Source organism: Bison bison, unplaced genomic scaffold, assembly GCF_000754665.1.
Source record: "Bison bison bison isolate TAMUID 2011002044 unplaced genomic scaffold, Bison_UMD1.0 scf7180017864506, whole genome shotgun sequence".
NCBI classification, from domain to species: domain Eukaryota; kingdom Metazoa; phylum Chordata; class Mammalia; order Artiodactyla; family Bovidae; genus Bison; species Bison bison.
In genome coordinates, this window is record NW_011495063.1 from 3,080,351 (window position 1) to 3,105,350 (window position 25,000).

General features: G+C 48.6%; 1 protein-coding gene across 1 annotated transcript in view; it reads right to left on the reverse strand.

The window, feature by feature from the left end:
* Nucleotides 1-25,000, reverse strand: part of KIRREL3 (kin of IRRE like 3 (Drosophila)) — a 609,658-nt gene that overhangs the window by 313,569 nt on the left and 271,089 nt on the right. The window lies entirely within an intron of this gene.

Below are 25,000 nucleotides of genomic sequence, written 5' to 3' on the forward strand. Positions count from 1 at the left end.
CCACCCCCCACACACACATACCTAAATCCCCAGATGCTCCAGTCTCTTATACAAAATGCTCTAATATTTGCATATAACCTACAAACACTCTCCCATACACTTTAAATCATCTCTAGATGACTTATAAATACTTAATATAAAGTAAAGTGAAAGTGTAGTTGCCCAGTCATGTCTGACTCTTTGCAATCACATGGACTGTAGTCCGCCAGGCTCCTCTGTCCATGGAATTTTCCAGGCAAGAATACTGGAGTGGGTTGTCATTTCCTCCTCCAGGGGATCTACCTGACCCAGGGATTGAACCCAGGTCTCCTGCATTGCAGGTCAAGTCTTTACCGTTTGGGCCACCAGGAGACTCCACCACAACGGCTGCTCCTACACGGCTCGTGTGTATTCTTTCATGCACCTCTCACCTTGCTGCCATCTCCTTGAGATGTGGTTTTATTGATCGCTGCAGACCCAGCGACACCCACCTTGCATGGTGAACCAGTGGGGGAAGGAAGCAGGCTTGGCTGAAGTGCACACCCCTTGTTGCAGCAAGGACGGGGCTTAGCACTCAGGTCTCAGGGCTCCCAAGCTCTGCTCTGCTCACCAGACCTGATGGCCTCAAGGAGACCACTGGTAGGTCCCGAGCTGCTGGATCCCTCCTGCTCCAGGTTAGAGAAGAACAAGAAATGAATCGGCCGGCTGCTGCCGCTGCCTAAGTGCTTCCATTTGTTCACAAGCTGCAAGACAAAAGCCTACCCTCCTCCCCACCCCCAGCATATGCCAGATCAAAAGGGAATGTGAAAGGAAGATCAAAAAAACCAAAGGGACTGTGAAAGGAAGATGCTGGAAACAGTGACCACTTTGATGCAGGCAGCTCTTTGAGACAGCAACTGAGGACTGAGCCCCCAGCAGGGAGGAGAGGCAGAAGTGGTTGCCAGAAAATCACGAAGTGGGGTGGGTACTAGGAGCTCAGCGGGTTTCCGGGGGGCACCAGGAGTGGGGATCTCGTTAATGTCACCTCCTCGCCACCTTGCCTCGGGGCCTCACCAATGCATCCATCAGGAGACCCAGGGTTCCTGCAGGAATGGCAATCGAAGCCAGAGATTTGAAATGGAGGATTGTAAGTAATGGCTAGAATAATATAGTAGTTAATAGGAAGCTACTGGCTTCCCTGACGGTACAGTGGTAAAGAATCTGTCTACCAATGTAGGAGACACAGGTTTGATCCCTGGGTCAGGAAGATCCCTTGGAGAAGGAAATGGCAACCCAGTCCAGTATTCTTGCCTGGGAAATCTCATGGGCAGAGCAGCTTGGCAGGCTACATACAGTCCACAGGGTCGCAAATAGTCAGACACGACTTAGCAACCGAACAACAACACGAAGCTATTATTAACAATAAAATGACTTTATAGTTTATAATGCAATAACTTGGTAAGTTACTATATTGAGCCCAGGGTTGCAGGAACATCCCCAATCCTGTCCACTCCTCATGAGGCCACCTTGAGAAAATACAAGCACAGAAAGGGAAGCAGTGCTTTCGTTGTCAGCTGAGCTTGGGCTCAAAACTCTGGAGCTGTCTGGTCAGCTGGATAAGATGATGCTTCTTACCAAGTAAGTCAGGCCTAAACAGCCTCATGACAATGGCCAATCCAATCCATCTCAGCCCCAGGAAGGCCAGATCGAGGGATGGAGAGACAATGAAGACCGAGTCTTTTCTTCCAGCTCCTGCTCTCAACTTTGGCCTGGGAAGCCTGGCTCAGAACCAGGATACTGGCTGTGGCTTGGCTGCCACCTCAGAGAAGAGAGGAGACACTTTTAGGAAGGTGACCTTCTGGTGCTGGGACGCTGCTCGTTGAGAGACTTTGCTGAAGAAGAAGCAGCCTAAGGAGAAACTTGGGCTCTGACCCCAGAGGGCCATAGACAACAAAGACCCAGTGGGAGATCTTTCTCTTACCAGAAAACAGAGCAAACCAGAGGTTAGCAAGACGCTGAGCCCTAGGGGAAAACAGGGCTTAAGAGCTCCGTTTTGGACCCTGAACAGCTTGCCTACCCGTTGGATTCTTGGATAGTTTTGGTGAAATCCAACATCAGAGGAGGGAGACCACCCTTATCGTGACACTGAAGACACGAACGATGGGCTCAGAGGCGTCTTGAGATATTTGGAGGCTTCCCTGGTGGCTCAGATGGTAAAGAATCTGCCTGCAATGCAGGAGATCTGGATTTGATCCCTGGGTCAGGAAGATCCCCTGGAGAAGGGGATAGCAACCCACTCCAGTATTCTTGCCTGGAGAATCCCACGGACAGAGGAGTTACAGTACGTAGGGTTGCAAAGAATCGGACACGACTGAGCGACTAATAAACCCTTTCACTTTCACCTCTGATAAGAGTACGTGGGTGCTCAGTTGTGTCTGACTCTTTGCCACTCCATGGACTGTAGCCCTCCAGGCTCCTCTGTCCATGGGATTTTCCAGGCAAGAACGCTGGAGAGGGTTGCATTCCTTCTTTAGGTGATCTTCCTGACCCAAGGATTGAACCTGCATTTCCTGCATTAGCAGGTAGATTCTTTACCACTTGCCACCTGGGAGGCTCCTTTAATAAGAGTACAACCTTTCAATTCAGACCGGTAATTTCTAGCCCCTTTGTTGAAACATCAGTTATGGTTTTCTACAGTCTCGCTTTTGGTCTGGGGCTGTTGCAGTTTTCAGCAACTTTCAAGCAAGGCGGGAAAGTATTTTTAGCAATGGCAAGGTGTCACAGGCCACACGCCCAGCAGGAGCTCAGCTGGTATCCTGGACCAGAGGAGGAGGCCCACAGTCACCCCCAAGGCGCCCCGTCTGGACAGCCCTCTGTCCCTCTCACTGCAGGAAAGCGGCGGCCTAAACTCGGGACACCTCCACCATCCTCCCAGTCCTTCTCTGTCCCCGGGAGGGACACAGTGTGCTGGGACGACCAAAGGGGCGGCATCTTTGGAAGGATCTCGGCTCTTTTCTTCTCCCTCTGAGCTGTCACTTGTAGTAAAGATGATCATTGATATGCCGCCATTATACTTCCATAATCATTAATATTCTTAAAAGGCTCTTGGAAACACATTTATACGAGGCTACGTGATCCATTCCTACACTTCCTTTCAATTTAAATAACGGCTTCAGCCAAGGTTTTGATGCGCTGTTTACTTTAATTACTGTTCTGCCCCTATCTGTGTCTTGACACAGTGTCATTTAATATTTTATGAATTTCCTTTAGCCCATTTTTTTCCCTGATACGTGTGATTCTAAGGGGCTGTTGAGGCAATTTTTTTTTTTTTAACTTGCACTTTTAATTTTTCTGAAGCTCGCTGTAAACAAGATGTGGCATGTCTACAGACTCTCTTCCTCTGGTGATAATGGGAGGGAATAAATAAACTAGCAGACAGCTGCCTTGCCAAGCTGGCACAGGGCTGCCAGGGTGTTCTGCCCCTGCCAGGGGTTCAAAGGGACAGGCCAGGGACTTCAGACGAGGCAGGAAGCAGCTCGGAAAGAATCAGAGTCTGCTTCTCAGTGTGTGGTCTGACAGTTTGGGGGTCACCTGGGAGCCCCACCCCAGAACCACTGAGTCAGAATCTGCATCTTAACAAGATCTCCAGGTGACTTGTGTGCCCATTAAAGCTTGAGACACACTGCTCTAGAGGAAATCAAGCAGTGGGTGGGAAGAAATAGGCTTTTCTCTGCTGCTCTCTCAAAATTTCCAGGCTTTCATGAAAAAACTTTTTAAAAAAGCTCTACTTTCAAAATCCATGATAGATTTTTCTTGGACAATTTTGAAAGTAGTTCAAATACTGTATTAGTTATTTGGCCCAAGATTTCATGTACACCACCCAACCTCCTCCATTTTTCCTTTCATCTGTTTGTTCATTTATGAACCCTTGATTGAGTACTGTTATATCCTAGGAATTGTGGAAAGTGATAAATAAGACACAAAATGCCACTGCTATAGTAGAGATATATTCACAGTGTGAGGGGGATTCATGGAGAGGTCAGAGAAACTTTCTCTGAAAAGGTGATTCTTGAGCCGATTCTAGAAGAATGTATAGGAGTTTTCAAGTGAAAGTAAAGGGGTGGTTGGGTGTTAACTGAGGCCGAGGGAATGATACTGGAAAGACTCGGACATAAATGTTTAGAGAACGACACTGTCTTTTAGTTCAGCCCTGTTTCTGGCTCTGCTCAAGGGCAGGGCTGACTGGCATGGCCTGGACCAGTCACAGCATCTGTAGCATGGAGGCTCATAGGGGATGTTTCCCATCTTAGGGAAGAAAGAATTTTCCTGTTGGGACCACGGTTGGCAGCTGCTGGGGAGAGGATCAAGCACCGGGACTCAGAGTTTTGGGGACATGTCAACTCAGTTCTACCAATGGTTAGTGGTGGCCTTTGATGATACCCTCGATCTCTCTGTAAATCTGTAAAACAAGTTCCTAGGAAGGCTAGGCCCACTCCAGTGTTCTTGCCTGGAGAATCCCAGGGACGGGGGAGCCTGGTAGGCTGCCGTCTATGGGATTGCACAGAGTTGGACATGACTGAAGTGACTTAGCAGCAGCAGCAGCAGGAAGGCTAGGTGAGATTGAAATACATGAAAGAGACCGGCACTTTGCAGTCATGCCAAAACACGACTGGATCTGCACATGAATCAGAGGCCAAGGAGTGGAACAGGAAGTGAGTAATAGCAAAGGAAACCGACAAGGACAGGTGAGCACCGTGGGACCTGGAGTGTCAGAGACTCAAGCAGGACCCACCAGGAAGAGAGGAAGGGGCATCTCCATCGGCCCCATGCCAGTGTCCCCCATCCATTCTTTGTGGACAGTTAATACAGAAACCAGGCCTGGGACCTGCCAGCTCAACACTTCTGTTGAAAAGCAAAACCGCTCATGGGGCAGGCCAGACCAGGGTATGAACTTGGTAAGGTGCCCCAGGGAATTGGGGCTTACTGGAGAAGGTGGCTTTGGAGGGAACGGACGGCTGCCAGGCCTCTGAAGATGGGAAATGAGAAAAGAAGGAGTTGGATCCTGTAACTCTGGTTTCAGGACAGGTGTTAATATTACTTCCTTGTCTCTTTCTATATGAACTGAAATAAATGGTGCTTGGGGGCCAGAACTAAGCCAAAGAGGAGACATGAAACTGAGAGTGAACAAATCCAGCTAAAAATTACTTTTCACCCCTTCCGGTCTCCTATACCGCATTCATCCTGGGTAACAGGGGATGGATGATATAAATTTAATGGAAAAGTCAGAGAACTGATTCCTAATACTGAAGGTACAAAAGAAATACTCTGATATTTCCAGACCCTGAGCTTCTCGGCATCTGCACTTTGACTGGGGTCTGGCTATGCCCACAGCCATCAGATCAGATCAGATCAGATCAGTGGCTCAGTCGTGTCCGACTCTTTGCGATCCCATGAATCGCAGCACGCCAGGCCACCTTGTCCATCACCAACTCCCGGAGTTCACTGAGACTCATGTCCATCGCCATAACTATGCTAATTCTCACTGCTGTTTACAGTTCTGATGTAGCCTGAGAATTCCCACAGCTAACATAGTGCAAGGACAGAGCAGTGTTTAATCCATGTATTAGCGTCTTTCTTTGCATAGGTATTGCGGCTGGCTGGCCAGTTTTGTGTAAGTCTGCATGAACTGGGTCACCAGAGGGACTGTCCAGGGAAAACAGATGATCTGGTTTACTTTCAGTTGCCATCACAGCAAAAACAGCCTCGTTTTGGGGGCTATATACTATGTGCCAGACATTTTACATACATTTTCTCATTGAATCCTTCAATCTACCCTATGAAATAGGTATGGTCACGTCCATTTTGCAGATAAGCAAACTGAGGCTCAGAGAAGTAAAGTCATTTGACCAGTTACATAAAAAGCTGAAATGTAAACGCCAGAGCTGAGATTTGAATAGAGGGGTCCACCTCTGGTCAACCACCCCATCCAAGCTCTTTGTGTGTTCCTACTGCCTTCTAAACAGAGAGCTCGAAGGTTGGAAGGATCCTCAGCAACTATATAGGCAAGTGATTCTCTTCTGTTCTGCAGAAGATGTCCGAAGGTACCCTGGGTTGTCACAGCTGGTGGGGACGGGGGCGCACATGCGCTCCTGGCATCCTGGGGCCAAGGTTGCTCCTACACATCCTTCCAAGCCCCTGCCACAATGGGTCACCCTACCCCACAGGTCAACAGTGCTGAGGCTGAGCAATCCTTGTCTAGACCGTCTCCTGATTTTACAGCTGAGAAAATTGCGTAGGGGAAGGGTGAAAGGTCACAGAGAGAGCAGCTGATGGGGGCTGCCAGGCTTGTCCCTGTGGTACCCAGGAAGAAGAATTCAAAGGCTGCACCCTACTCTGACTGTCATGGAGTGCGGGAGGGAGAGGTGCTATTCAGGGAGCCAGCAATTTGTTACATCAGAACACATTATCTTCAGGAGCAGCATCTTGTTTAGATTGCAGGGGAAAAAAAGGGCTAAAGTTTTCTCAAGTAGTAAGTTTCCCACTTTTGCTCCATTTGGCAATTTTCTGATGCAGATTCGACATCAGAATCTGGGTGAGTGTGCTGAGCTGGGTCATGTTTGTCAAGGGGAGAATTAATGTGTCCTCCTGATTGGGAGCTGACTTTGGGCACAAAGGTGGCTGTCAATGCATTGGGCTGGGGCCCGGGGAGGGAAGCAGGACACATTCAAGGCAGAGAGTGTGTTGGCGATTGCAGTTCCAGAGTGCCGAGGGCAGTGGCCACCGAGGCAGGGAGAAGGTGACGCCGCTCACCTCCCTATCACCGGTCGCCATGCGTTACCACCCAAGCAGTCTCCACGACTCTGGGGTCTGGGGTGGGACAGCATGTGGTGGAGAGAGAACAGGGGCTTCGGGTCACATGTGGATCCTGGCGAAGGATTCAGGCAAGGGCTAAGCATCTCCAAGTTTTGGTTTCCCTAACGATACAGTGATGATGGTCATCCCAGGGGTAGACGGAATGAGATCGCTTACGTGAACACTTAGCACCAGGATGACACGCAGGACACGTCAATGTGTGTTAGCTGCTTCTCCATCTCAGCATCCTCCAGTGGATGAGGGGGTCTGGGGACGTGGTGAACTAGCGGAGACTTGTGTGTGCACTAGGGTGGTCAGGGCAGGACATTTTATTTATTTATTATTATTTTTACTTTTTATTTTGTTTTGGGGTAAAGCCAATTAACATTGTTGTGATGGTTTCAGGTGAACAGAGAAGGGACTCAGCCAGACATATACGTGTATCCATTCTCCCCCAAACTCCCCTCCTATCCAGGCTGCACGTGACACTGAGCAGAGTTCCCTGTGCGATACAGTGGCTCTTTATAAAAACATTTTATTTCTTTTTTTTCCTTTCTGGCCACAATGTGGGGCACATGGAACTTTCCCAACCAGGGGCTGAACCTGTGCCCTCAGGAGTGGAAGCTCGGAGTCTTAACCACTGGACCAACAAGGAGGTCCCAGGGCAGGACATCTTAAATGCACAAGTACATCTAAGGCTTCCTGTGTGCTGGGTACTAAGTGTGCAAGGCCCACAGCTAAGCCCAGGAACAAAATCTGACCTGTCTTTATTCCAAGGTGAGAAGACCCCCAGCAGCGCTGCTGGCTGCCTCACCTACCCGCCTCCTCTGGTCCTCTGCCTTCCTCCCGGCAGACAGCTCCCTCCTTCCCCCCATCCCTGACACGGGCCACAGGTAGAAGTGGGCTTCATGCAGGAACCTGTCCAGACTCCACCTGGCGTGCCCTGCCTGTGCCTCCCGTGGGGTTCTCAGAGCGTCTCAGAGCCACACGAACGGGATGCAGGGTTCACGGAGACGAGCGGGGCCCTTCAGTAACCAGGCTGAGGCTCCTGGTTCTTTTCCAGTAGCACCGCATTGTGGTTCCATGTTTTCTGGGTAGTAATTAATAGCACTTAGTCTGTACATCTTGAGCTTGTTTCTCATTTGTTAAGAAATGAAGTCACTGCAGACATCCCATTTTCTGGCTTCCTCCGTCCTTTCTCTTCCCAGAAATGGCCTTTCCTATTTTAGCCCTAGCAGGTCTTGAGAACAGAAGGCCCAAACCAAACAAAACAACATTAAACACACACACACACACACACACACACAAACCCAGAAAGAGATTATTGCTGCATGAATGAGGTAGTTACCTGAAAAAAAGTTTATGGAAAAAGAAAAGAAATGAACTCCACCCTGAGCCCCCCAGTGCCTCAGGGCTGACCTGGAGTCAGTCAAGAAACTCCTTAAAAGCAGAGCGACATCTCGTTTCCTTATTCTTCCAGACGATGTCCAGTAAACAGAGCACCTCAGTGATAAAGCCATCATTTATTGAGAGCCTACTCTGTCCCAGGTGCTTAAATATATGTTTCATTTAATTATAACACCTCAGCGATCTTAAAAGGCAGGTATGTAATATCATCTCCACTGTACAAACAAGAGACCGTGTTCCTGAAAGACCAAGGAACTTGCTCATGGCCACACAGCTAGAAAGTACCAGAACAGAAACCCAGATCCAGACTGGTCTGGCTCTGAAGCTGAACTCTCCCCATGGTTCCATGTTCGTGTCTAAAACGTGCCTTCACCAATGCGAACTGCCCAGCTTCTGCAGACAACTCGCCCACTGAGCACCAGATGACACTCACAATGGTGTTCAAGTGACCTCCTCCTGGCCTGGTTACAGGCTCCTCCATAAATCTCTTAATCTTTTTCCCCGTTCGTATTGGGGTATAGCCAATTAACAATGTTGTGATCGTTCAGGCGAACAGAGAAGGGACTCAGCCAGTCATATACATGTATCTACTCTCCCCCAAACTCCCCTCCCACCCAGCCTGCCACATAACAATGATCAGAGTTCTCTGTGCTTGCTGTAGGCTGAGTGGGCAGTACTGAATTACTCTCATTTACAGGGGAAGAAACCGAGGAATTTGGGTCAAGTTGAGCAGCCCGAGGAGCGCTTGGACCCTTGATCAAGGGGTGGGGGTCCAGAGCACCCTGAACCTTGCCTGGGTTTTACACCACCTGATACGCTCTTTCTGAGGGTTTCTTGCCAGGCTCAGCCACTCGGTTGGGTAGCCCCTTCTCCCAGGCCCTCACATCATCGCCACCCACCTGCACCCTCACCACCACACTACACGGCACACCAGCCGCTGCAGGATCCCTGGGCCCGAGTGGGGAGCAGCTCCCTTTGACTTCAGGTCCCAGCGACCCCTGACCCACACACCACGCCTGCCCTCCTGCACCAAGCTGACTTCCACTTAGCTGCTCCTGCACTGCTGCACCCTCCTCCCTCCGTGGGGGGATCTTGCTGGCTGGGCTCTTGGTTTGGGGATCTCCTCTGACTCTCCCCTCTGGCTTCCCATTAAGGGGCCTGGGAGGGCTCCCCGGCCTTGAAAGTGGCCCCAGCCCCATCTCATCCTCACATTTGGACCAGCCCCACGCCATTGTACTAGCGGCAGCCGATGCGGCCACTGGAGCGGGGTGACTGCCCCGAGATGCCCCCCTCCCCCCGACCAACCTGTGTCTCTCCAGGGGTGGCTCACACCCCCTCTTCTTCCCACCTTGCCTAGTCCCTACACTAGGTTGGGCCACCCTCTTGGGGGCACAGGAAGGAAGGTAGGAATCTAGGCAGTCTCCAGCTCGCCTTGCCCTCATCCTGGAATCCAGTTGCAATGATGGAAAATGCAGTCTCCTTTATCCAGGTGAGACCCAGGAGGCCTGGGCTCCCCTCACTTCAGGCGAGCTGGAGCCACTCCCCTTCCCTGTCTGCTTCCACTCTAGGCCTCAGTTTCCCCTCCTTCCTTCCCTTGGGGCACTAATAACAAGGAGCTAGTCTTGCTCACTCCCAGCCTTCTGCTCCTCCCCAACCCCCGAGGTTCTGGTTCCCTCTTTCCTCTGTTGCAAACTACCTCGGGACAGTTGTGTTGCTGTTTGTTAAATGTTTCATTCTTGGACATCTGTCACTGTTGTGGCTACCAGCGCCAAATGTTCATCCTCATTGCCTCGTGTTCTGCCACGGTCCCCTCCTCCAGAAAGCTCTTGGAGGAAGGGGCCTGGAGCAAAGCGGGTACCGACTACCCCAGTCCCAGGGAAGGTGGGGCCGTGCCCCTGGGATGCTGCAGCAGAGTGAGGGGGGGCTGTGTTGACTGTCGTGTGCGGGGGCCACCTTCTCCACCTGTTCTGTCGGGGAGGAGGTAGTCATTATTTGTCCTGGCCTGGGGCTCCCCCTCTGGTTACTTGAATTAAAAAAATACCCTTTTCTGGAAAGAAAGAAAAAAAAAAGTCTGTATTTCAAATACGAAGTCTGTATTTCAGGCGGAAAGAGGCGCAAACCACAGTTAAGGCACGGGGGCGGGAGGGGGGGTCGGGCTTGGTAGGTGAGATGGCCTTCGGCGTGGGTGGGGGCAAACACCTCCAGCAGAGAGGCGCTAACCCCTGCCAATCAGGCAGCATGGGTCAGGTTTCAAGAACCTCGGGGAATTTAGGGGCAGCAAATAAAATGTGCTGCATTTTGCCAGAGCGGAGGGGATTGGACGAGAAGGAGCACTTAGAATTTTGACACTGCACTTTGATCAGTTTGACGCGTTTAATATTACAGAAATATTTCATTGTTTCAGCTGGGACGAGCAAATCTAATCACCCATCCAGCTGAACTCTAGATCTGTCATGATTCACTGGAGGGGTGGCAGGGGGGCAGAAAGAGAAAGAAAGAAAGAAAAACCTGATTTAAAATCCAGCTTAACCTAAGGTAATTTGGCCCATTAGTTCAAATGGTGTTTTTTTTCCCCCCTTCTTTCTTTTTTATTTAAGTCATTGCTCTATTTTCGAGATATTATTTTTTAAAAGTGGCATCTAATTATGTTTTCTCTCCACATTCATTTCGAGCAGGTAATGAAAGCTACAGTGGGGAGTTCTACTGTGATTAATGGAAGGAACTGCAGATGGGGCTGAATTGAAGCAGCGGTGTAAAAAATGCTTTTATAAATAGGATTGAAAGAAACGAAACTGTTCTATTGCTAAAGTCAATGGAGATGGTAGGTGCCGCCGTCGTCTGGAAGTCGTCTGGAGAAAAGTCTGTCTGGATACTCCAGGCCTTGAGCAGTCACAAACATGCCCTGACTTGGGGGATGGTCACGTGAAAGCCCCTCACTCACAGATCTCTCCTGCCTGGAATCACGCTGCTTATATTTGCAGTTTATCCCTATGGGTAAAGCACGGCTCTCTCCCAGCACCGTCTTCTATCTTGGGAGAGAAGACTAATAAAACAATAATCCTGTAGCTCAAGACTTTAGGATGGTAGCGGCCAGCTACCAGCTAGGGGGTACTGGGTGCTTTGATGGAGAGGTGGGGAGGGGTGGGCGCACAAAAACGGACTGAAGGACAAAGTTAGACAAAATTTTTTTTTTTTTTGAGATGGCCATGGGGACCAGTTCTCTTTAATTTTACTTATTTATTTATTTTTGGCTGTGCTGGGTGTTGCTGTGTGCAGCCTTTTCTCTAGTTTTGGCGAGTGGGGGCTACTCTCTACTTTCGGTGCGTGGGCTTCTCACTGCCGCGGCTTCTCTTGTTGTGGAGCACAGGCTGTAGGTGAGCGGGCTTCAGCAGTTGCAGCACGTGGGCTCAGGAGTCGTGGCTCACGGGCTCTAGAGCACAGGCTCAGTGGCTGTGGCTCACGGGCTCTAGAGCACAGGCTCAGTGGCTGTGGCTCACGGGCTCTAGAGCACAGGCTCAGTGGCTGTGGCTCACGGGCTCTAGAGCACAGGCTCAGTGGCTGTGGCTCACGGGCTCTAGAGCACAGGCTCAGTGGCTGTGGCTCACGGGCTCTAGAGCACAGGCTCAGTGGCTGTGGCTCACGGGCTCTAGAGCACAGGCTCAGTGGCTGTGGCTCACGGGCTCTAGAGCACAGGCTCAGTGGCTGTGGCTCACGGGCTCTAGAGCACAGGCTCAGTGGCTGTGGCTCACGGGCTCTAGAGCACAGGCTCCGTAGCTGCGGTACATGTGGGTTTAGTTGATCTGCGGCATGTAGGATCTTCCCCAACCAGAGACTGAACCCGTGTCTCCTGCACTGGCAGGTGGATTCGGAATCACTGGACCACCAGGGAAGCCGCAAAGTTAGACAGATCCTTAATTCTGCCTCTCTGAGCTCAGGTATATCCTTTCCTCGTTGGGAGCAGAGAAGGTAACCCTTGCCAGACTGACATCACAACGAGGCCACGCTGCGTGGAGAAAGCCAGACTCATTGAGCAGAAGATACACCTCGCTCCCCGAGAGTCCTCCATGGTATAACAAGTGACAAGGCCCTCAGACATGACATCAGACAGCGCTGACTTTGGGGCTGCATGAGAGGAGGGACAGTGGCAGGCCAGGGGGAAGCTTTCATCATGAGGAGCTGTTTTCTGCAGGCACTGAGCAGAAAGCCATCCCAGGCGTGATGTAACACAAGTCAACCCTCCGTTCTCAACGGTCGGAGGAGGCAACTCAGGTCAGAGACAAGGTGTCCTTCGCCAAGCCCAGGACTCTTCTCCCCCATCTCCACTTTCACCAGTGTGTTGGAGCACAGGTCCACATCCTAAGGCAGATTCCCATGATGCCACTTACTCACCACCTACAAAGGTAGATGGGTATCAATATGCAGGTCATTTGACTGATGTATTTGTTCACCAGGGGGTCTGCTCGATTCTGTAGGGCAGACACAATGACTCTTAGGGGCTCTGTAATGCCACCGGATATTGAGCTCCACACCTCAGCCTCTCCATCAGAGTGTGTTGGGATGACAAATGATAGTTTCTTACATCCAATCAGCCTTCAACAAGAGCATCAGGGTTCTTCCAAGAAAATTCCCTAGTGTCCACAATGTGGGCCATATGAAGAACGAAAATTTTTAGCACATACAAGAGTGTAGGAGGCAGGTAGGGACATACATGTGGAAAAGAGAGACTTCAGAAACAAATCATAGAATCTTGTAGGTGAAGACGGAAGATCTTTACGGATTACCTAGACCAGTGGTTCTCACACCTGGGCACACATCAGAATTACTTGGGGGGCGCGGGAAAAAAAATCCAGGCTTCACTCTTGGAGACTATAAATCAGTAGATCAGGGTGACGAGTCCAAAAGCTGCTCCTCGAAATCTGTTCTTGTGATGCTGACATGAGGGAGCCACAGAAATCTTGTGTGGGACCCAAATGAAGAAATTGAAACCTAGGAAGACTGGGGAACTCATGCAATGCCATAAGGCTAGTTAAGAGGGGGAGAATTAGGCTCCCATTCCCTGGCTCTTTCCATTATTCCTAACTGCCACCAATTAGCATTTCCCACCCAGAGAACTTCTCTCTCGGTCTGAGGTTACCGGAGGGTTGAACGGAGGCCACTTGGGCTAAGAAGGAAGAACTATTTAGAACACATGTGAAACTCTATTTACACCGAGCTTTAAAATGAACTTCCCATTTTCCAGCCTCAGCTTCCAGAATGCAACCTTAATCTATTTCATTTGCATAAGCTTTAAAATAAGCCTTTAGAACAAATGTAAATGGATCTTCAAAGAACAATATTATGATGGGTTCAGTGTAAATGACTCAAAAACATATGGACGACATTTCTTGAAGATTTCCCAGAGAGTCGTGCTGTCTGTCTGTAGGAAAGGGGGTTTTATTATCAAGGCAAGACTGGGGATTGGGAAGAGGAAGGTTTTCATGGAAGGACAATGTATCCTACCCTCTCATTGCTTCTGACTTATTTTCATGCCTCAGTTGTCTAGAATGATAACTCAGGATGACCAACATGAAGCAGAACTGAGTCCCTTCATCACACTAGACTTGGATCATGGGAGGAGCTCATGCCCCAGGTCATGAAACACAGATCATAGATGTCAGAACTGGAAGGACCTGAGATTTCCCACTAAAGTCTCCTCACCACTGGTTTGAGGAAACTGAGAATCAGAGAGGGCAAGTGATTTGTCAAGGTCACACAGCCAGTATGTGGCTGGATTGGGACATTGATTTAGCTATGTCTAACTCTGAATCTTATTTTCTTTTGAATGCATCACCCCAGCTGCTAAGACATCAGCAGACAGTGGCTTAGAGACTCAGAGAGACCAAACATAATTTCAGAGAGAGGTTATGAGACCCAATCTTTATTGATCAACAACTTTGTCACCTCACTGACACATTGGTTGCCAGGCAACATGGCTCCTCTCTAAAGAGGCAAGAAGGTTCTGAAGATGATGGATCTGCATTAAGCAAAACCCAACAACAAGGCCCTTCCAGGTCAAAGACTTGGTTTGCTGTGGTTTGGAGTTTCTAGGTCAGCTGCTTGGAGGCTGTCCCCTACTTAGCTTATCTGAGTTGAGGCCCTGGTAAGGACCTCCTCAGAGGAAAGAGTCAGGAAAACCAATTTAAGATCTCCTTAGACAGGACAGATGGAGACAAGGGCTTGCTTTCTGCCCAGTGTTAGTTTCTTATCTTACAGCCAGGCGGACACCAAGAGGAACTGACTACAAAAGTTGGCTCGGGGTGGGAGGTAGGCTGCTAACCTCGGGATAGTCAGTCAACAACTGTCTGCCTCAGTGTCCCTTTGGCTGGACAGCAGTCTGCGGACAGGTGCTGCCTGGCTGCATAGGAATCACTGGAGCTTTTGTTAACACTCTCAGGCCCCGGTGGTGGCTGTTTTCCTTTAGAAGGTTCGTTGGAGTGCCCGGCAAGAGCTCCATTCACTCAGTCCCAGGTATCTACTGTGCATGCAGCAGATGTTCTGGACTCTCTGTGAGGTATTGGGATATAACGGTGAATGCATACTGCATGCAAAACACTGTACAAGGAAGCTGAGGTACATGACTGTTTGAAGAGGAATTCTTGCCTGGTGAATGGCCATGCAGTGTTACATACATGGGATTAGGTCAAAATTGGCTTTGAACCTTTGCTCTGGCACTTACTGGTTGTGTGACCTTATTTATGCAACTCACCTAACCTCTTTGATCTCATCTGTAATACAGGGATGTGATTTGTTATCATATCCCCATATTTGATACTTTGCTAGAGCTACTTTGTTAGAGGGCCATGATGAGAACAAGAGAGAATCTGGCTGGTTGCTTAGCACAGGCCCTGGAGCAAAGCCAAGGCTTACCAACAGTAGATGCACACAAGGATTCCTAGGGGTTATCAGCCACGTGTGTGCCATGTATATGAGTGTGTGAGACACACAGGCTTGTATTTGCAGTATGAATGCCTCTCAGAATAAATGCAGTGACGGGAGAAAGTACTTCACTTCTTGGCTTCACCAGTGAAGTCCTCACAGAGAGGTGACATCTGATTAGGGCCTTATTACTGAATAATAAGTAGAAGTGGAGAGGGTCAGGGAGCCCAAGAAGACAGAAGTCATGCCAGGGGACATGTGAACAGGCCATTTGTGGGGATGAGTCTGGAAAGCTGGCTTGTGGGGGGAGGGCAAGCATACCAGAGGAAGGAGGCTGGACTATCTGTAGTCAAGGGACCATAGTTAGCATCAGTTTCTCTATTGAAACATACAACCTAATTGTGAGGCGTGAGGAAAGGCCCTTTGATAAACATTTTTTTGAATTAGTGACTGAGACTTTGAGCAGAAAGCAGCCTTTCTGGACCAGAGAGGCCAAGGCTATTGTGATGTCCAGTTGTGGGAGGCAGGCTACTGGACCAGAGAGGGAGGGGAAGAATGGAGAGGAGGGGCAGGTGATGGAGGTGGCGCCGTGCTTGGCGATGTTACAGAGGAAGGTGTGGGAAGAAGAGACAGAGACCTCAGTTTCCAAAGTGCGTGTCTGGAGGCCAGTGGGGACCAGTTAGGGACACTACAGCCTGTCCTGACCCTCCAGACTAAGTCCAGTCTCCGTGTCCGATGGTGGTGTCCATGGCGTCTGGTAGACAGTAAAGACTCAATGAACATTAGTGTTATTACTGTTATTTATGGCACTCAGGACAATGTCAACCATATTTCAAGTCTGCTTTCCTCGCTAGAACATAGGCTTCCTCAGCCAGGAACCGTGTCTTTGTTGCCCATCATCATGACCCCAACACTTAAAATTCCATCTGCCACATCAGATCAGATCAGATCAGTCGCTCAGTCGTGTCCGACTCTTTGCTACCCCATGAATCACAGCACGCCAGGCTTCCCTGTCCATCACCAACTCCTGGAGTTCACTGAGACTCACGTCCATCGAGTCAGTGATGCCATCCAGCCATCTCATCCTCTGTCGTCCCCTTCTCCTCCTGCCCCCAATCCCTCCCAGCATCAGAGTCTTTTCCAATGAGTCAACTCTTCACACGAGGTGCCTAAAGTACTGGAGTTTCAGCTTTAGCATCATTCCTTCCAAAGAAATCCCAGGGCTGATCTCCTTTAGAATGGACTGGTTGGATCTGCTTGCAGTCCAAGGGACTCTCAAGAGTCTTCTCCAACATCACAGTTCAAAAGCATCAATTCTTCGGCGCTCAGCCTTCTTCACAGTCCCAGATACTAAATAAAGACTGAAACAGTAATAGAACTGATAAGAAAAGCAACAGACTCTGCTCAAGACATTTTAGGTTTGAGGTGAGGGGAGCCATCCTGGTGGAAATGTGCATGGGGTAGCTGAATATTATGGGCTGGAGGTCTAGCTTAAAGAGTGAGACCCTGGCCACTAGTGGGCACCCCCGCCATCCAGGCAGTCACCCTGCCTCCAGCCAGCTACTCCAGAGGATCCAAAGACACCTCTTCCAGCACCTCCCACCCTCCCACCTTCCAAGCCCCATATCCTGGTTCTTCCACCAGAGACTCTTTGAACTTGAGCCGTGGTGATATCTCTGAGATACAGCACAGCTTCTCTTGCCTAAAGAAAACGACTCTGAAATTGCAGGCTTCCAACAGAAGCTTTGAGGTACACCCTACAGCAATTCAAAAGGCAAAAGAGAGAGACAGAGAAGCCGGAACAGTTTCCTAACTCATTAAAAACAGCATTTGGTTCATATTTCAACGTCTGGGAAAAAAAAAACAACAGACAAAATGGAAATTTACAATGTGGTCATGTGAGCCGAGGCCAGTGAAATAAGACCAAGATAGGAAAAAGAGAAAAGAAAAGAAAGAAAGGAAAGAAAACCAAACCAAACAAAGCCCCCAGATAACTGGTTGTGTTACAGTAAATATTGGGTATTCTCGGTATGGCCATTTCTGATGGTTCTTTGTTTTCCCACTAAATTCCCAAACATCTGCATGAAAAGATGCCTATAAGGCCAAAGATCAAGGAGAGAAGGGAAAAAAAGTATCCAGATGATCTAACCACTGGGTTCACTTCCTTGGGAGGACCACATGAGAGCTTGAGCTGTAGCAACCATCTGGATTTTTCTAGCCATCTCATTGCTTAACACAATCTGGGTTTTCTTGGCTTCACAACTCACCCTCATGATGCCAGAGCTACTTGGACTTGCAAAGAAAGAACCAGATGAAAGTTCCAGAGGCCAGACTTGGTGTCTGGAGCTTATCTTTGTACCACACTAGCCTCACTCCTGAACGGGACACCATTAGTGGTCACCACTACCAGTCAGATCCCTGTTTGGTCTCTTTGCAGTAACTGAAGGGTCTTCCTTTCTCTTTGTAAAGTATTAGTCGCCCAGTCATGTCTCAGTTCATCAGTTCAGTTCAGTTGCTCAGTCGTGTCTGACTCTTTGCAACTCCCTGGACTGTACCCACCAGGCTCCTCTGTTCATGGGATTCTCCAGGCAAGAATACTGGAGTGGGTTGCCATTCTCTTCTCCAGGGATCTTCCCAACCTAGGGATCGAACCCAGGTCTCCTTCATTGCAGGCAGGTTCTTTACCATCTGCGCTACCAGGGAAGCCAAGGGCTTCCTCTCTCTTTCCTCCTTGTCATTGTTTTCTTTTGCTTCTCCTCATCCCACTCTAACCACCCTTTGCCAGGTTTCCTTGCAGTCCTGTCCTCTTCCATCCACCCTGTAAATGTTGATGGTTCCTGAGGTCAGGTCCACAGAACCTTTCTTGATTTCATCTAATTCTCTATTTTCTTGCATGTATTCAGTGATATTTTAAAGAACTTCATGTATGTCAGACACTGTGCTGGGCATTTGGGCATATGGACATGAATGATGGGTTCTTATTCTTAATCAGCCTGTGACTGAGTAGAAGAGCAGGTACATAAAGCAAACAGACTCCACATGGTGTGATGCGTGCTGTACAGGTGTTATGGATATGTGGCAGAGAAAGTGGTCAATTCTGCCTCTCGAACTAGGATCAACTTTATGCAGGATCAGTCAAGGGTCCGAAATTCCTAGCTCTCCCTGTGATCTGCCTCCTGTCTTCTGAGCTCTACATGGGCGTTTCAGATGACTTGACAGACATCTCCACCAGCATACCCTGCGCATAACATCAGAAACTCAAAAATTTCAAAACGAAAACTCCAACTTTCATGCATCACCATTACCAGCCACCCAGGCACCCAAGTTGGGAACCTCAGCACGATCCTGGAGATCTCTCTTTCTGCCTCATCCAATCACATCCTGATAACAACATCGCTACAGAAGTTCTCTACAGAAGAAGGCCTGCTGTCTTCTACATTGTCATGATCACTTCCGAATCCAGGCCCTTGCTCTCTCTCACCTGGAGAACTGCAAATACGGCAATCACTTCCCAACTCATTTCCCAGGCGGTACAGTGGTAAAGAACCCGGCGGCCAATGCAGGAGACGCAAGAGACATGGGTTCAACTCCTGGGTTGGGAAGATCCCCTGGAGGAAGTAATGGCAACCCACTCCAGTATTCCCACCTGGAAAATTTACTGGACAGAGGAGCCTGGTGGGCTACAGACCATGGGGTTGCAAAGAGTCGGACATGACTTGAGCACGCACATATACACACGTGTCCCTAACTCATTGGTCTCAAACTCCATGGTACTCATGAATCACGCAGGGGGCTTATTACAAGCATATGTTCTCCAGCCCCTCGCCTAGAATGTCTAGTTAGATAGATTTGGGGGAAGGGCCCTATGGTTCCCTGGTGGGTGATCTGTGGCCCACACTGTGTATATGTGGGGTTTCTCTGCCCTCAGTCTCTGCCTGGTTCTAATTAGCCCTCACTGCCTCTAGAATGTATTCTGAAACAGATATGCTCATGTCCTACCTTCAGAGATTTTGAACTTCAAAAAAATTTTCTGATCTTAGTTCCCCAACCAGAAATGGAACCTGTGCCCTCAGCAGTGAAAGCATGGAGTCCTGGCCGCTGGCCCACCGAGAAACTCCCTGGACTTCTTACCGTGGTACCAAAGGTCTTCCCTTCCACAGATTGTTCAAATTGAGAGAATCATTGAACGGGTGAGGGGACATGCAGGGAGTAGAGACGAGCCCCCTATGCTTCTATTTGCAGAGGGTGCCTGTGGTGGTCTTTGCCCCTTGGAGAACTGTGGTCAGCCTCAAGTCCCCACCCCTCTGGCGCTGAACTTGACCTTCCAGATGACTTTCCTCTCATCTAGGTCTCAGTATCCATCTGAACCAGCCTAGCGCTATGGCTCCTGGAAAGGCCTCCTGCATTACTAACCACCTCCCTCCTGATGGATTTATCTGCTCTTCGAATCCAGTGAGGTTGAGCATTTCAGGTGAAAACAGCAAGTTGCTGCAAAGCTGAATTGTTTTACGCCATTCCAGTGCTGTGGGAGACCCAGGGTGCTCTTGTCTGGGGGTGCAGGCACTGTCTCGTTTCCTTCTGGCCTTCTGGATCTGCGGACAACCTCACTGTCCACTTCCCCTCATTCCCTTTCCCAGTGAGCTGCCCAGGCTTCCGTGGCAGTAGACAGCGTTAGCCCCGGGAAGCTGTGAAAGCAATAAAAGAACTAAATGTTTTCTAGGTCACTGCCTGATCAAGTCCCCACTTAAACAACAATCTTGCCGTTGCATCTGCAAAACCCCAGACTCAGGCCCCAAAAGGTTATTTCATCAATAATTCTTGAGCTTGCCTACGGCTAGAATTATTCCCAGCAGGCACTCGGGCCCTCTCTAAACATGCTTTGTGGAGGAGAGGCCTGGTTCCACTCAGGTACTTAGGCTGGAGTCATTAATATTGTTGAAGGGCGGGGCGGGACAGGCGGGATGTGATAGGTGGTGGAGACGGAAGAGGAGCAGGATTCTTCTGGAAGGGGCAGGAACAGGGAGGCTGGGGCTCGATAAGGCCCTTGGTAGGGGATCCGCAGTCTGACAAGAGAAGCTGCTTTTCGTGCTAATAAATGTGGATTAAATCAGGTCAGGGACTTCCCTGGTGGTCCAGTGGTTAGAACTCCACGATGCCAATGAAGAGGGTGTGGGTTCGATTCCTGGTTGGGGAACTAAGGTCCCGCATGCCACGCAGCTAAAAGTGAACACACAAAAAAATAACCGAGACAAGTGGCCATCCAGTGTTATGAGAGCAAGTCTCACAAACAAACCCACCTCTGCACAGGCTCTCTCTAGAATCTGCAGGTTCCGATCTGCCCATCCCCAGCTACTCCTCTGCTGAAATGGCTACTTTGATTTACTCAGTGTATTTACCAAGCAATTTGCAAGAGCAAGTAATTACTCCTCAGTTTGCTGAATCATAGGTGGAGGAACCCCTTGGGTCATCCCATTTGACCCCCATCTAGCCTTCCCGGGCCTCCCTGGACTCTGGCTCAATTAGCATTTCTCCTCCCGCCAGGTCTCCAAGCAGCGGGGGAGCAAGGCCACTTTCCCTGGGTAGCTGGGCCCTTTGTCCCGGTGCCTCTCTCAGCTCTGAAATTTTCACTCCTGTGCTTTCCAGCTCCCTCTGCACGCTGAGGGCTAGTGCACTTTGTCCTCCTGGCTTTGGAGATGGTGATTAACTCTCTCACTTCATTGATACTGTTTCTGTAGAGGTATTTATAGACCATGATTGTGTTCCCCTGGAGCTAGATCCTTGCTCAACTACATAAATTTGGTCCCCTGGCCCTCTCCTGATATGACTTCTCTGAACATTCGCTGGTATTTATGGTAGGCTTGGATGGTCTACACCTTTGCTACACACAACTGACTGCCGCTGCCCTGTTCCTCCGCATCCAACGAGGAAGCCTCGTCCTCTCTTCCTGCCCGTTTTCTCTTGGAGACTGAGCACCAGAAGATCACGCAAGGGTAGAGGAGGCTAACTGATGGCCCATAATGATGCTACAAGAGTATGGCCGAAAGAAATAGGATCATGTTGCAAGTAGCTCCTTTACCAAAGTACTTTCTGGACTCTGCCCATTTACCAAAAAGTCTTCCTTTAAAAAAAGATGCCAATGATTATTTTTCAGGGAAGGAAATACAAGAGAACTCCCAAATAGTCTTTACAGAGGGAGACAAAAGAATGGGGTGGGAGTGAGAGATGGAAATTGATGGTTGGCATCATTTCCATGTCTCCACCATCATGCATCCAGACTGGCCCTGAGGCTGGGAGAAGTCCAGAATTAGGTTCATCAGCTATCTGGGCCCTAGAAAACCCCAGAGAACTCCGTCTAGCCTCATTTTTTCCACAAGGAAACTGAGTCAGAGCCGAGGAGTGGGGCGTGTGCCCACTGTGATGCCCTGTGTCACGGGTGCTAATGTTTGCTCATCTGTTCACTGGTTATCAGGGGTCCTCTGTGAAGACCCCCAACTGCACTGAACCTCAGTTTCCCCCTCTGTAAAATGAAGGCTGTGTTATCTATCTGCTTTGGGGCTTACTGGGGATATTGACGATAATGAAGGTAATAAGCAGGTCCTCAGCACACAGTCGGCGCAGAAGGCATGCTAACCACTACTGAGGTGCAGGGCAGTAAACTGACCTGCCCCGAGTCACCTTGGCAACCCTGAACCCAGTCTCGAGTCCTTGAATCCCCAGTTCAGTGCTTCTGCTGTGGTGCTACCTCCTCAACGCCCACCCCACTGAACATCTCCTGTTCCTTGGAGGTACCGTGAAAATGACACACCAGCTGTAAAAATACTCAATGCCCAGATATGTATGAGCTCAAAGCCAGAGAGAGCCCTCCTCTCCTATCATCTTTGCAAATGAGAGCCCAGGCTGGAGGGGTTTGGCTGAGGGATGTGGTATGAACTTGCCAGTGAATGTAGCAATGAGGAATTACAGTGCTCCTGGGCTGGACCACCAGTCCATGCTGGAATGGAAGAGGTTCTGTGGAACATGTTATTGGGAAAGAACCACCCCATATCGACAGGTACTCTGTGGGGTGATGTACAAATGCTGACTTAACCTCCCTCTCGCCATACCAGGAAGTATTATAACGCTTTTCATTTTATAGCAGGGGAAGCAGACTCTCAGATCTATCACATGAAATGTACGAGGATCTGAACCCAGGTCCGTAGTGACTGACGCTCATCTGTCTCCATTTCCATGACTGTGCTAATAAAGTGCGCATCGACTATCACTGTAGAGATGGCTTACATTTACATAGCCCCTACCTCTAAGGCTAACAACAGCTATAGATTTTTATAAATCCAATTAAGTTTGTTATCTTAAGATGATCTTGTCTAGTTTCTCTATCCGGATGTGTACACATGTGATTTGGACAGGGAAATCGATTTGGATCCTTTAGATCAGAGATAGTTTATCTTCTATCTGTGCTGCAGAATTTCCCAGAAAATGAATGCAACTTCCACTTTGTAGAGACAGTGCAAACTGTCTAAATCCATTCTGTGCAACGAGAGGACTTAGCCTGAATGACCCCGCTACTCAGCTCATTCAATCCAGTCTCTCTACATCTGAGATGCCCCAGGAAGCAAACCGTCCTATTCTGAAAGGTCTCCAAGGACAGCCCACCTCAGTAAACCATGTCCTTGTCTAACAATTCTTCACAGCCAGAAAGTTCTTATACATAATCAGAATGTCTGCTGCTTTGAGTGAACCACTTTCCTTCTGTTCTGTTTTTGCCAGCAGTGGAGAACAGCTGGGAAGGTTTCAGTATTTCTGTTATAAACTTGAACGCTGTTTCAAAAACACTGTTCAAGTTTCTATTCCGCTGGCTAAATAAACTCAATTCACTTAGCATTTGTCACAGAGATCATTCTCTACACACTGAGCTCCTTGATAAGGGAGTTATAATAACTTTGGGGCGTGAGGTCTTGAGGGCCAGAGGAACCATCGGTTAAAAAACTGTGCAAAGTAATTGTTACAATAACTGCTGCAAATGGATTCTTAGCAAATGTATTTGTTGAGTAGAAAAAGAAAAAATAAAGAGTGAGTACTAGTGTAAAATTTCAGTGTCTATCTCATTATAAGAAGAAAACTAGAGAGGGAGGAAAAAAATGCAAAGTGAAAGGAGATGCATAGAAAAAGAGAGACAAGTCCAGGCTCCTTAACTTGTGTTTATCTGTAACTGTGGCGGCCAAACTGTATTATAGACATACAGCTTGCCAAAATCTTGGCTTGAGAGAGAAAAGAACTGGTTTCAAATCCAACTCTGCCTGAGGGTGTGACCTTGATCAAGTTACTTTACCTCCTTGTGGTGCAGTTTCTTCTTTTACAAAAGCCGGAAAGGAACCCCTATCCCTGAGTTGTGAAGAGGAAATAAGACACTGCGCTGAAACATTTCCCGAGCTCTTGGGAGATGTTCAAAACACTGTAGCCCTTAACAGTCTCTTCGGCTAGGTAGCTGACTATGGGTCTTGGCTTTCAAAACTGTCTTTAGGAACCTCCTCACTTTTGGATTTTGTGGATTCCTCTCTTGAGAACTAAAAAGATGACTTTAAAAAAAATGTCAGGATCAGTTAGGCATTTATGAGTTCAAGAGATCCTAGGTGCTAACTGGCTGGTGAGTTAATTATGTGCTGTAGTATTTACATGATCATTACTGTGCTAATAATAATGATTGCATAATAGCATTATCCTTACAACAGAATGAGCCCACTGGGTGTTGTACCTGAAAACAAATGCAGAACTATAGGACACTGAAGGCTTTCAAGTTTGTGTATAATTTACAAGCGTCTATTGTATAAAGTATCATTGTTCTAATAATTACTATTTTTTCCCTAAAGGTTCACATGTCAGAGGAATGCAAATTTCATTTCTCCAGACAAAAAAAATCTAAACCCATGGATTCTCCTAGCTGTACCCAGAAAAAAGAACTCTCCCCAAATGAAGGCCTAAAAAAAGAATAAAGGAGTCTGCTTGTTCCTCTGTGGATTTTAAGAGGAAATGGGGCTGAACTGGGCAGAGCTGGGGGCATGAGATGTTGGTGTAGATAAACTCCCCTTTGTTCGCTAAAAGTTGTGTCCTTTATTGAAGGAAGCAGCCATGAACCGCTATAAATCTAGCTTTCTGTGCTCCTCCACAGTCTCTCGTCATAATATTAAATTCTGTTTAGCAGAAAAGCCTTGGAGTTTTCATGTGGCCAGTGGGCATAGAGAAAGTAGCAGAGAAGCAAGCCTTCCACAATGGTCTGCCTTCCTCCAGTCAACATTTTGGGACACGAGGTTAGTAGACTCAAGGGACAGCATGCATTCAATAAACCTGTGCTATAAAAGAAAGAAGAAAAATAGGCAAAAAAAAAAAGCCCCCAGGACATATGTGTGTGTGCGCGTGCATGTGTCTGCTCAGACGTGTCTGACTTTTTGTGATCCCATGAATTGTAGTCCAGCAGGCTCCTCTGTCCACGGGATTTTCTAGGCAAGCATACCGAAGTAGGTTGTCATTTACTTCTCCAAGGGATCTTCCCGACCCCCAGGACATAACACAATGGTAAATGTCTGCTTGCCCACTCTCTATACTGGAGGAAGCCTTTCCAAACAAAGTGACCGCCCATGAGAGCACCAAGTACCTCTTCCCAAGCCTCAGAGGGGAGTTGCATCTTTCTCTCCAACTCATAGCCAGCCAGGCCTTCCAGAACCAGGCAGGAGGGCCCTGCAATGACCCTGAGGAGTCACAAGCTCCATCCTAAACCACGGGGATATAGGGTTCCTTTCTCAGCTAGCCATACTTGCAAAAGAGAGTAATAGCCTAGATTACTTAAGAAAAACAACAAACAAAAATGGCAACC